Here is a 10,754-nt window from a genome sequence, read left to right on the forward strand (position 1 = left end):
TGAGAGAGAACATGTGGTGCTTGGCTTTCTGGGCCTGGGTTACCTCACTTAGTATAATACTTTCCAGGTCCATCTATTTTTCTGCAAATTTCATAACTTCATTTTTCTTTACCGCTGAGTAGAGCTCCATTGTATAAATGTGCCACATCTTCATTATCCACTCATCAGTTGAGGGACATTTAGGCTGGTTCCATTTCCCAGCTATTATAAATTGAGCAGCAATAAACATGGTTGAGCATGTATTTCTAAGGAGATGAGATGAGTCCTTTGGATATATGCCTAGGAGTGCTATAGCTGGGTCATATGGTAGATCAATCTTTAGCTGTTTTAGGAACATCCATGATTTCCACAATGGCTGGACCAGATTGCATTCCCACCAGCAGTGTAGAAGGGTTCCTGTTTTTCCACATCCCCGCCAACATTTATGATCATTCGTATTCCTGATGGTGGCCAGTCTGACAGGAGTGAGTTGGTATCTCAATGTAGTTTTAATCTGCATTTCCCTGATGGCTAGTGACGTGGAACTTTTTTTTAGATGCTTATATGACATTCATATTTCTTCCTTTGAGAACTCTCTGTTTAGCTCCATAGCCCATTTTTTGATTGGCTTGTTTGATTCCTTATTATTTAACTTTTTGAGTTCTTTGTATATCCTAGATATTAATCCTCTATCAGATATATAGCTGGCGAAAATTTTTTCCCATTCTGTAGGTTGCCTCTTTGCTTTTTTCACTGTGTCCTTTGCAGAGCAAAATCTTTGTAATTTCATGAGGTCCCAGTGATTACTCTGTGGTTTTATTGCCTGAGCAATTGGGGTTGTATTCAGAAAGTCTTTGCCAAGACCAACATGTTGAAGGGTTTCCCCTACTTTTTCCTCTAGCAGTTTCAGAGTTTCAGGTCTGATGTTAAGGTCTTTAATCCATTTGGACTTAATTCTTGTGCATGGCGAGAGAGAAGAATCTATTTTCATCCTTCTGCAGATATATATCCAGTTTTCCCAACACCATTTGCTGAAGAGGCTGTCTTTTCTCCAATGAGTATTTTTGGCATTTTTATTGAATATCAGGTGGCTATAGCTACTTGGGCTTACATCTGGGTCCTCTATTCTGTTCCACTGATCTACATGTCTCAAAACAGTCTTTTGTGCCTTAGTTCATTTAAGTTGCTATAACAAAATTTCACAAACTGGATGGTTCAAATAATATTATCAGCTGTTCTGGAGGCTGAGAAGCCCAAGATCAAGGCCACCGCAGATTCACTATAAGGTGAGGGGTCTTCCTGTTTTATCAGGACCATTTCTTTCCTATGTCCACAAGTGAAGGGAGAAATAAAGTGGCTCTCTGAATTCACTCATAGCAGTACTACTGTAGTTACCTTCTCATTGCTGGGACGAAGCACCTCACCAAAAGCAGCTTATCAGAGGAACGTTTTTATTTCGGCTGACAGTCTCAGGGGAAACCTTCAAGATGGCAGAGGACAGCACGGCATGAGCAGGGCTGGATATCACTTCCTTGTTACTGAAGCTGGAAAACAGCAGTCAGCGAGTGAGCCAAGCTCTGGCAAAGGGGAGCTGGCTATGACATCCCAGAGCCTGGCCCCAACAACAAACCTCCTCCAGCAAGACTCCCCCTCCCAAACTGCAACCAGCATCTGATTCAAACCAGAGCCCTTGTTACCAAAGTTCCTGCTTCTTTCTAACACCTCACACTGGGTATTATGATTTCAGTATATGAAATCTGAGAAACCCAAGTGCATTGGTTTGAAGGTGAATGTATGCCTCCCATTACTTGAGGTATTTTTGATTAAGCTTGCAACTTAAGTCTCCAAAAGCCTGCTAGAGGAGGTGTCACTGGGCGTGGTTCTTTAAGTTGACTCTAGAGTGTGTAAAAAGCCAGTTTGAGCTTTGGCTGTTCATGTTTGCTGGCTGTTGGTGGTGTCTCTCTGCAATGGATCTATGGAAGTAAGCCAGCTTTTTCCCACCATGGTAATATTTACCTGGATTCCATAAGCCTGAGAAAAACCCTTTCATCCCTAATTTGCTTCTGGTCAGGTGTTTACCCCAGTGATCACAAAGTAACTGCAACATCAGGCATTAGGTTTATGCACAAAAACAAGTCTTCTGAGAGGTGCCTCCATTTATGTGTTTTCTTTCAAAATATCATAGGGGCTTAATTAAGCATGTGAGTAATCAAATGGGTTTATGAATTACCTGGTTTTCATTAACCCAAACTGACAGAAAGTACATGCAGAAACTGTGAGTGGAGAGAGCCCTCAAAGCACAAGCAGGCACAGAGAAGATGGCAGCATTGGCTCTTCACGTCAGATGAACACTAACAGTAGCATGAAGTGAGATCCCAGACACGCAGCCAGGAGGCAGGACAAAGACCACAGAAACAGATCTACAAGAAGATGTTTCTAAACTAGAGGAGGTAGCTCATATCTGTCATCCCAGAAATCTGGAGGCTGAGAAAGGAGAATTACTGTGAGTTTGAGGCCACCTAGGTTAAGTACTGAGACCCTGTCTCACATAAAAATGAGAGGGCTGGAGAGACTGCTTAGTGGTTAAAACACTTACCTACAAAGCCAAAGGACCCAGGTTTGATTTCCCAGTACTCACATAAAACCAGATGTACAAGGTGGTACATGTGTCTGGACTTCATTTGCAGTGGCTGGAGGCCCTGGTGTGCCCATTCTCTCTTTCTCTTTCTCCCTGTCTCTATCTGCCTCTTTTTCTCTCTTTTCTCTCTACCTCTCTTTCAAATAATAAATAAATAAATTTTTGAAAAGAGATGTGGTAGAAGGCGCACACATCTGGAGTTTGTTTGCAGTGGCTGGAGGCCCTGGCGCGCCCATTCTCTCCCTCCCTCCCTCTCTCTCTCTCTCTCTCTCTATCTCTCTCTCTATCTGCCTCTTTCTCTCTCTGTCTGTTGCTCTCAAATAAATAAATAAAAATAAACAAAAAAAAATTAAAAGAGATGTGGAGTGAAGGAAGAAGGAAAAAGGAAAGAAAAGAAAGGGAAAGATGGAGGGAGGAAAGGAGAAACAAAGGGAGAAATTTTGATGTGTGGGATTACAAATGAAAAGAAGATATTCACCAAGTGTGCACAGTGATTTAAAAATATGAACGAAGTATAGAATAATGAGTATGTAAAGTAAGTACTTATATTATGGAAAACAATCTGTATTATTTTTTGAAAGATATTTAATGCTATGAATACATAACACTGTTTCTTATATTTTAATTAGCTTAATGAGAAATATTTTAAGTGTTGCTTGATATTTATTGTGTATTAAAAAAGGAGGGAGGGGTAGAAGCTGTAACATGCTTGTGATCGCAGCACTGAGAAGGCAGAGACAGGAAGATCCCAGAGGCTTGCCGGCCAGCCAGTCCAGCCTTATTAGCAAATTCCAGGTCAGTGGGCAATGTTCCTGAGGAAAGACAACCAAGGATGTCCCTGGCCTCCACATTCATGGGCACATACATGAATATGTTCACACATTTTTACACATTTTACACATTTGTGTGTATGTACCACATCTCCATTATCCATTCATCAGTTGATGGACATCTGGGCTGATTCTAATTCTTAGCTATTGTGAATAGAGCAGCACAAAACACAGCTGATCAAGGGTCCTTGTAGTCTATTTAGGGTATGTACCCAGGAGGGGGATAGCTGTATCAAAGGGTAGATATATTTTCATCCTTCAGGAGTCTCCATAATGAATTTCTTAGTGGTTGTACCAGTTTGCACTCTCACTAGCAGTGGGTAAGGATTTCTTTTTCCCCAAAGCCTCACCAGCATGTGTTGTCATTTGATTTTGTTGATGAATGCTATTCTGACTGGAATAATGAAATCTCAAAGTTGTTTTGATTTGCATTTCTCTAATGTATAAAGATGTTGAATATATCTTTAAGTGTTTAATGGTCATTTGTATTTCTTCCTTTGATAAATCTCTGTTCAAGTATCTACCCCATTGTTTGGGTTGTTTAATGTTTTTATTGTTTGAATTTTTGTATTCTTTGAGGATTCTAGATATGAGACCTTTGTCAAAGGTATAGCTGCTGAAGATTTTTTTCCCCATTATGTGGTATATCTATTGATTCTCTTGATGGTTTGCTTGTCTGTAGTAGCTTTATAGTTCATAGTGCTGGAAATCCCTATGGGAGCTGCAGGAAGACAACTGTTTCCAACATCATGAATCATCAAGGTTCCCTGCAGACTAAAAATCAATCAGCTGGACAAGAAGTACACACTTGTGCAATAATGGCACACAGCCTCTGTTAGCAACCAACTGTTTGATTAGACATGAGGCTGCTCAGTGAGAGAGAACTCACATCTGGTACTGGAAACCAAACCAGCATCCCCTGCTCGGGCAACAGAGGCTTCAGCGAGAAGGCCCTGCTTTTCTCTGGAGACTAGTTGGCTTACACAAAGTGGCACATGTATCTGGAGGTTGTTTGCAGTGACAAGAGGGATTGGTGTGCCTATTCTCGCTTTATGTCTCATAAATAAATACATAAATAAATAAATTTAAAAATAAAACGTAGGGCTAGATGTGATGGCACATTCTTTTAAATTCCAGCACTCAGAAGACAGAGGTAAAAGGATTGCTGTGAATTTGAGGCCAGCCTGAGACTATGTAGTAAATTCCAAGTCAGCAAGACCCTACCTCGAAAAACAAGAATAAGAAAAATTATATAAGGGAAGAACAAATATATCAAAGAAAGCACATGCTAAAGAGAAAATGGTAAATACATGAAGCATTTCATTGAAAAACTGTGAGACCTTAACCAGAATGAAAAGTACCCAAACAAAAGCCCCAGGGTTCACCTAAAGAGAGTAAAATACTCAAGGGTCTGAAATATGGCCTGGGGCTTCTTTTGAACAAGTCCAGGAAAAAGAAGAGGTCAATTCATTTCCAAGGGAGGTAATTTTGGAGGTACTCTTGTTTGATTGTCAGATTTGAGCTATATCACCTTTGCTGTACTGCTCAAGCTCCATGTCATGAAACATCTGATTTTAATTATATGTATGTCCAATTACACATAGGCGGATGATGGTAAATGGGTTTTTCCCTAAAGGTTCACTCACAGGACAAAATTTCCCTTACTAAGCATACACTCAGAACCATAGCAGGCTAGATGGTGCCTGATGATCTAGTCCCAGATAGATCCATGAACATATTTGAATAGAAAGTGGTCATAAATAATAGTCTCTAGGGGAGGAGGAGTCAATTTGAGTTTTGAAGCAGGATGTACATGCAGCTCAGTGCAGGTCGTGGTCCCAGGTTCTCAACAGGCTGGCAGGCATATTGTTTTGAAAAGGGGACTGTTATCATCCAAGTTAAGTGGTGTCCAAAAGGCTAAACAATTCCACATGTTTGCACATGTTTGATGTTTGTGGACAATCATCCACACTCCTGTAAGTAACCCTAGTAAACTCAATGGTTCACCAAGCTGGATTTGGATAGAAGTCAGTGCCACCTCACTATCTCTTTTGAATAGTTTGCAGATGTTTCTTTATATCTCCTGAGGGAAAGTGACACTCTTGGGGACCATAAATGCTACCCTCACAAATAGGAAAGCATAGAAAAAAGTAAACTCACCAACTTCCCTACTACCATTGATATTAACACTACCTACCCAGCAGACACTGCATCCAGCTTTCTCTGTATCAGATAATGTGCTTGACGCCATGGAATCTCCATGTGGATAAGCTCCCAGCTCCCTTGCGAATTAGGTGATTCTTTGGTCACTGCCAGATGTAGAACACGAGCACTGTGTAAGTTGTTAGAATCACTTGTCTAGTGAATGGCAGAGCAGACATTCAGATGCGCCTCCCCCTCTCCTGGGTTGCAGATCTCCAAACAGTGGTTGTTGTATTTTGGTCACTATGATATTACTTAGTAAAATCTTTTTGTAGACTCTGAATACTTAGTACAATTTGGAGCTATGTATGTTTCCAATTATCTAATTAGCATCTAACTTTTCCCTGAACAGTGACACCCTATGGGAAAATCCAGCCTTCTCAATATTGTATCTCTGTGTCTCAGTTAATGCTTGGTCCATGGTTAGGACCAGCATCACTAAATGAGTGAGCAAACACAGTGAATTACATAGCCTCTCTTGTGAACTTGTAATATAGACCACTACCCTTGCATTTAAGAGGCAGTGAAGGCTAAAGATATCCATGTCCCAGGCCTGCTCCTCATAAGATTAATTGTGACAGCCTACCAATGTACCTTCTGATAGGTGCTAGAATCTGATACCTCTTTGCTGGCCTTACTGTCCCAGAAGTGCCATTTGTTGATAGTATTACATCATATCCTAGCTCACCGCCACTTCTGAATGGTTTTCTGGAAGCACTACCCAAAGACTGAATTCCTTTATGGGACTTCACCATGTGGTATGATGTTCCCAGACATGTCAATGTACCACATTGCCACATTCCAACTCAGAAGGACAGTGTCCGGCAGTCAGGGGCCAGGACAAGTTTATTGGTACCTACCTAGAATGAGTGAACAAATGAAAATTCAATAAATAAAACATGGAAACTGATCCTGGGACTTGTAATGTTTCCTGAATCAGACAGAAAACCAATCCACAAATACAAGAAAAGATGTTTCCTATAGTTCTGAAAGTGAGATAGCCTTTCTTTTTTTAATTTTTTTTATTTTATTTTTTTTTTTATTTGAGAGCGACAGACACAGAGAGAAAGACAGATAGAGGGAGAGAGAGAGAATGGGCGCGCCAGGGCTTCCAGCCTCTGCAAACGAACTCCAGACGCGTGCGCCCCCTTGTGCATCTGGCTAACGTGGGACCTGGGGAACCGAGCCTCGAACCGGGGTCCTTAGGCTTCACAGGCAAGCGCTTAACTGCTAAGCCATCTCTCCAGCCCGAGATAGCCTTTCTTGATTTAGTGCTTTTAGTACTACAAAATGTGCCCTTGAATGCCTCTGAACATGACCTCTTGTTACAGATTACATAGAACAGGATGATAGCTTTCCTTAAACACCAGTGCATTTCTCTAGGGCTAGAAAAGATGTGTTCACAGTGGCTTGGTTGGTACTAACAATTTTAATGAAATATCAAAAACTATTTTACCAACATTTCTGTGTCCATTATTTTATAGGAATGGCCACCTCTGAGGCAGTAGGAACACAGCAACTCCTGCACCAGGTATAGCATTGTATTTTTCCCAACAATACACAGCAAACATTTTTTTTTTAAACACTCCAAATTCCTCCTATAGCACACCATAATCTAGAATGGACATCACAGAAATGCAACTGAATGAAAGATAATATATACACTTGAAATTTGCCAATGAACTTTTGACTTTGTTTAGAAAACTTTTAAAAATATTTTATTTTTATTTACTTATTTGAGAGAGAAAAAGAGGCAGGTAGAAAGAGAATGGGCATTCCAGGGCCTGTAGCCACTGCAAATGAAGTCCAGACACATGCTCTACCATGTGCATCTGGCTTATGTGGGTACTGGGGAATTGAACTCAGGTTCTTAGGCTTTGCAGGCAAGTGCCTTAACTGCTGAGCCATTTCTCTAGCCCTGTTTAGATAAGTTGAAGTATTAGGCAAATACTGAAAGATGCAGCATGCGTTAGGTTGATATTAAGTCGTGTATTTTTTCAGATCATGATAGTGAACTGTGGGTATTTTCATAAGATTTACCCAAGTAAAGGGACAGGGAGAATATGAGCTTTAGTTTTGTTCTTAAAAAAATTCAACAAGCAGGAAAGACCTTTCATGAAAGGAAGTCAGTGTTTGCCTAGCATGCACAAGGCCCTAGGTTCAATCGTGTGCACTGAAAATGGAGGGGGTGGGGGAAGGAAGTTCAATTTTCTCTCATTTTAAAGCTTGTGCTTGAGGAATTCGATATAAATAAAAGTATGTGAAAAACTCCAAATGTCAGTGGCACAGCTGCTAGTTTTACATTCCTGGCAAGTGTGTACCCAGGGTGAGTGGTTCCAGGTTCCCAGTGATCTTCACGGTCTAACAAAGCTATTGGAGTTGCAGTCTTTCAATACGCAGGGACTGGTTAGAGTGGAAACTCATGAGCCTGGTAGTGGTGTGACCCTGGACCTCCATGGAAACCCTAAGACAAGTCTTAGGGGACCACTTCCCTGTCAGAAGGTTTCCAGCAGCACTGGGCTCTGCTGTCCCCGAGGTAGCTGTGTGGATAGCATAGAGGGCATGAGCCTGGCTATGAGAGCTCATGCCCCAGCACGCTATAGACTCTATAGCCCAACAAATGCTGAAGCAGGCTGGCATTATCACCGTCACAACAATTACTTATCACAGGCCACATTTAAAGTTTTTAACTTACAAATTTGAGAGGTACATGTGAGCTATAAGAATCCTGTCTTGAGAAAGCCTTTTGGCACTAGCCTTACCCACTGGTCACTTAATGGGGAGGGGGTAGTCTAACAGTGTGTTAATACCAGTGAGTACACAGCAGGTATTTTGGGAAAGGTAAATTTGAAAGAAGGCTCCTGTTCAGCTTCCCACTCCCTTATGGGGTCCACTGTGGGCACTGACCACTCCCTCCAAGCCCCCACATTGTGTCCACAGCACTGTGGGGGGGAAAGGGAGTTGTCCCTACTCATATATTTCTCCAATTAATTTCTGTTAATACAGAAGCTACAACAGGGGCTCGTTGTCAAACTTCATAGGTGAGGCATAGGCAAAGAATAGATGTATAGAAAGAGACACAATGATTATAATCAACTTAAATATTAACATAGAGTACATAAACTATGTAATGAGTAGCCCAGTAAGAGGAAGACAGTTGGAACCTTAAGTAAGAATTGTTGCACATAGAGGCAAGTGCTAGAAAGTTAATACTCTCTGGAGGAAAAATGACCAGAAAAAAATCATTTTCCACAGGAACACTGAAGGAGCTTTCTGAAGGATTGCCATTGTTGGTGGGTAGCAGTGAAAAGCATACAGAAGCTCTGAGTACGACAGCATTCCATTGACTCGAAGCCCTGAAACCAGCTTGTCACTACAGCATAACAGCAAGGGAGAAACCAGCTAAAATTAGAAGTGGAGATTCCACTGTTCAAAGAGCTGGCTGGACTTGACTCCAAATTTTATTATTATGTCTACAAAATAAAATTAGTAAAATTAAATTTAAATGATGTAGATAACAAACCTATTTTTTTTTATTAAAGCAGTTTCATAATAGATTGGTAATACACAATACACCATAGTTGGAGGTCAATTCTATGATGTCATTTCCTAAACAGTTTCCAACTGCCTTCATCTTAAAAGCTCTGTGTTAAGGGAAACATTTGCACCAAGTCAAGGCCCAAGCTATTTAGTATGGCTACCTTCCAATGAATAGCAATGCAAGGGGAAGATGGTTTTGAACATAAAATTCAAGGAAACATTATGGCAGCAATAGTCACTTTAATGTGCTTTTGTATTTAGAAAAACATCCATCTCAAGATTGTTTGAATTTTGGAAAGTTCTATGTATGATAATTTCATATCCAGAAAACTTGTGTCCAATAAAAATGAAGTACAACATGTCATTATTGCATTATTGAATGATTTGATATGAGGTAACTTAATTGTCTTACTCTGAAAAAGACCTCGGAGAAAAGGTAGTCCTGAGATGATTCACCACAACTAAAAACTACAAACAACTAAAAACTACAAACAAAAAATTGCCTAAAATGTGATTAGTTGATGCAATCAGGCCTATAAATTATTTCTGAAGTCTAAAAATTAAAACTAAATTTCACAGCAATGTAATGAACTGTTTCAAATGTACCCATATTTTGATAACACATGCCTCAAAACATATTGCTCTTTCCCTGACAAAGATTTGTAAGATTTTATGGCACTATTAGCTCTTCAGCTAACTCTCAAAAATGTGAGTTTCATATAATTCTCTCGGATTCTTTCAACCAAAATAGGTTGTAAAAAAGAGTGGAGGTTTTGGGAGGGAGAGGAGAGAAATCTTTCAAATGCTGCTCAACAGGCTAAGAAGTTCTTGCTTGCTTTAACAAGGTGGCCTATTTTAATCTCAAATAATCTCTGTGCCTAAACACATTTTCCACTTTAAGTGAATGTGGCTGGGTCCTGGTGGAGTAATAAGTGGTTGTCTTACCAGAAGTGCTTCTAGAGCTATCCAGTGTGTGTTGTCTCCCAAGAAGCCTGGGCATGCTCATCACCAGTGGAGGCCTCTTCCCAAGTCCTGTGCAGGGAATCACACACAGCAGCACACCTCTCCTATCTGTGGATTCTCTTAGCCACTCCTGATGACCACACCAACTCCTGGCTTTTAAATGAGGACTGCAACAATGTCTACAGACTATTTCGGAAAACCCCACCCTGGTTTCACAGGAAGGTGCTATTTCATCTTCCTCTGAATATGTCCTGTCCTCCTCATTTGCCTCCTACCATCTCAGAAATCTGCCAGCCAAGCAAGACCATTTAGTTAGAGTCTTGTTATAAACTCACAGTGGCTATTATGTTACTGGTTCAGCAATCTTTAGGCAATTTGCTTAGTTCTGGTTCAGACAGCATCATAATCTTTCTACAAATAAATGAAAGCAAAAGAAAACTGTCACTTCAACATTGGAACCACTTGCGTTTGAGCTGTTATCCATGGTTGGCAGGTTGTTGTTTTTTTTCTTAACCTTCAGTCTAATAAACGACAGTATGTATACTCTAAAATACTATGAATTCCCAAGACATTCCTCCTTCTAAGATAAACAGGTGGGCACT

Source organism: Jaculus jaculus, chromosome 2, assembly GCF_020740685.1.
Source record: "Jaculus jaculus isolate mJacJac1 chromosome 2, mJacJac1.mat.Y.cur, whole genome shotgun sequence".
NCBI lineage: Eukaryota > Metazoa > Chordata > Mammalia > Rodentia > Dipodidae > Jaculus > Jaculus jaculus.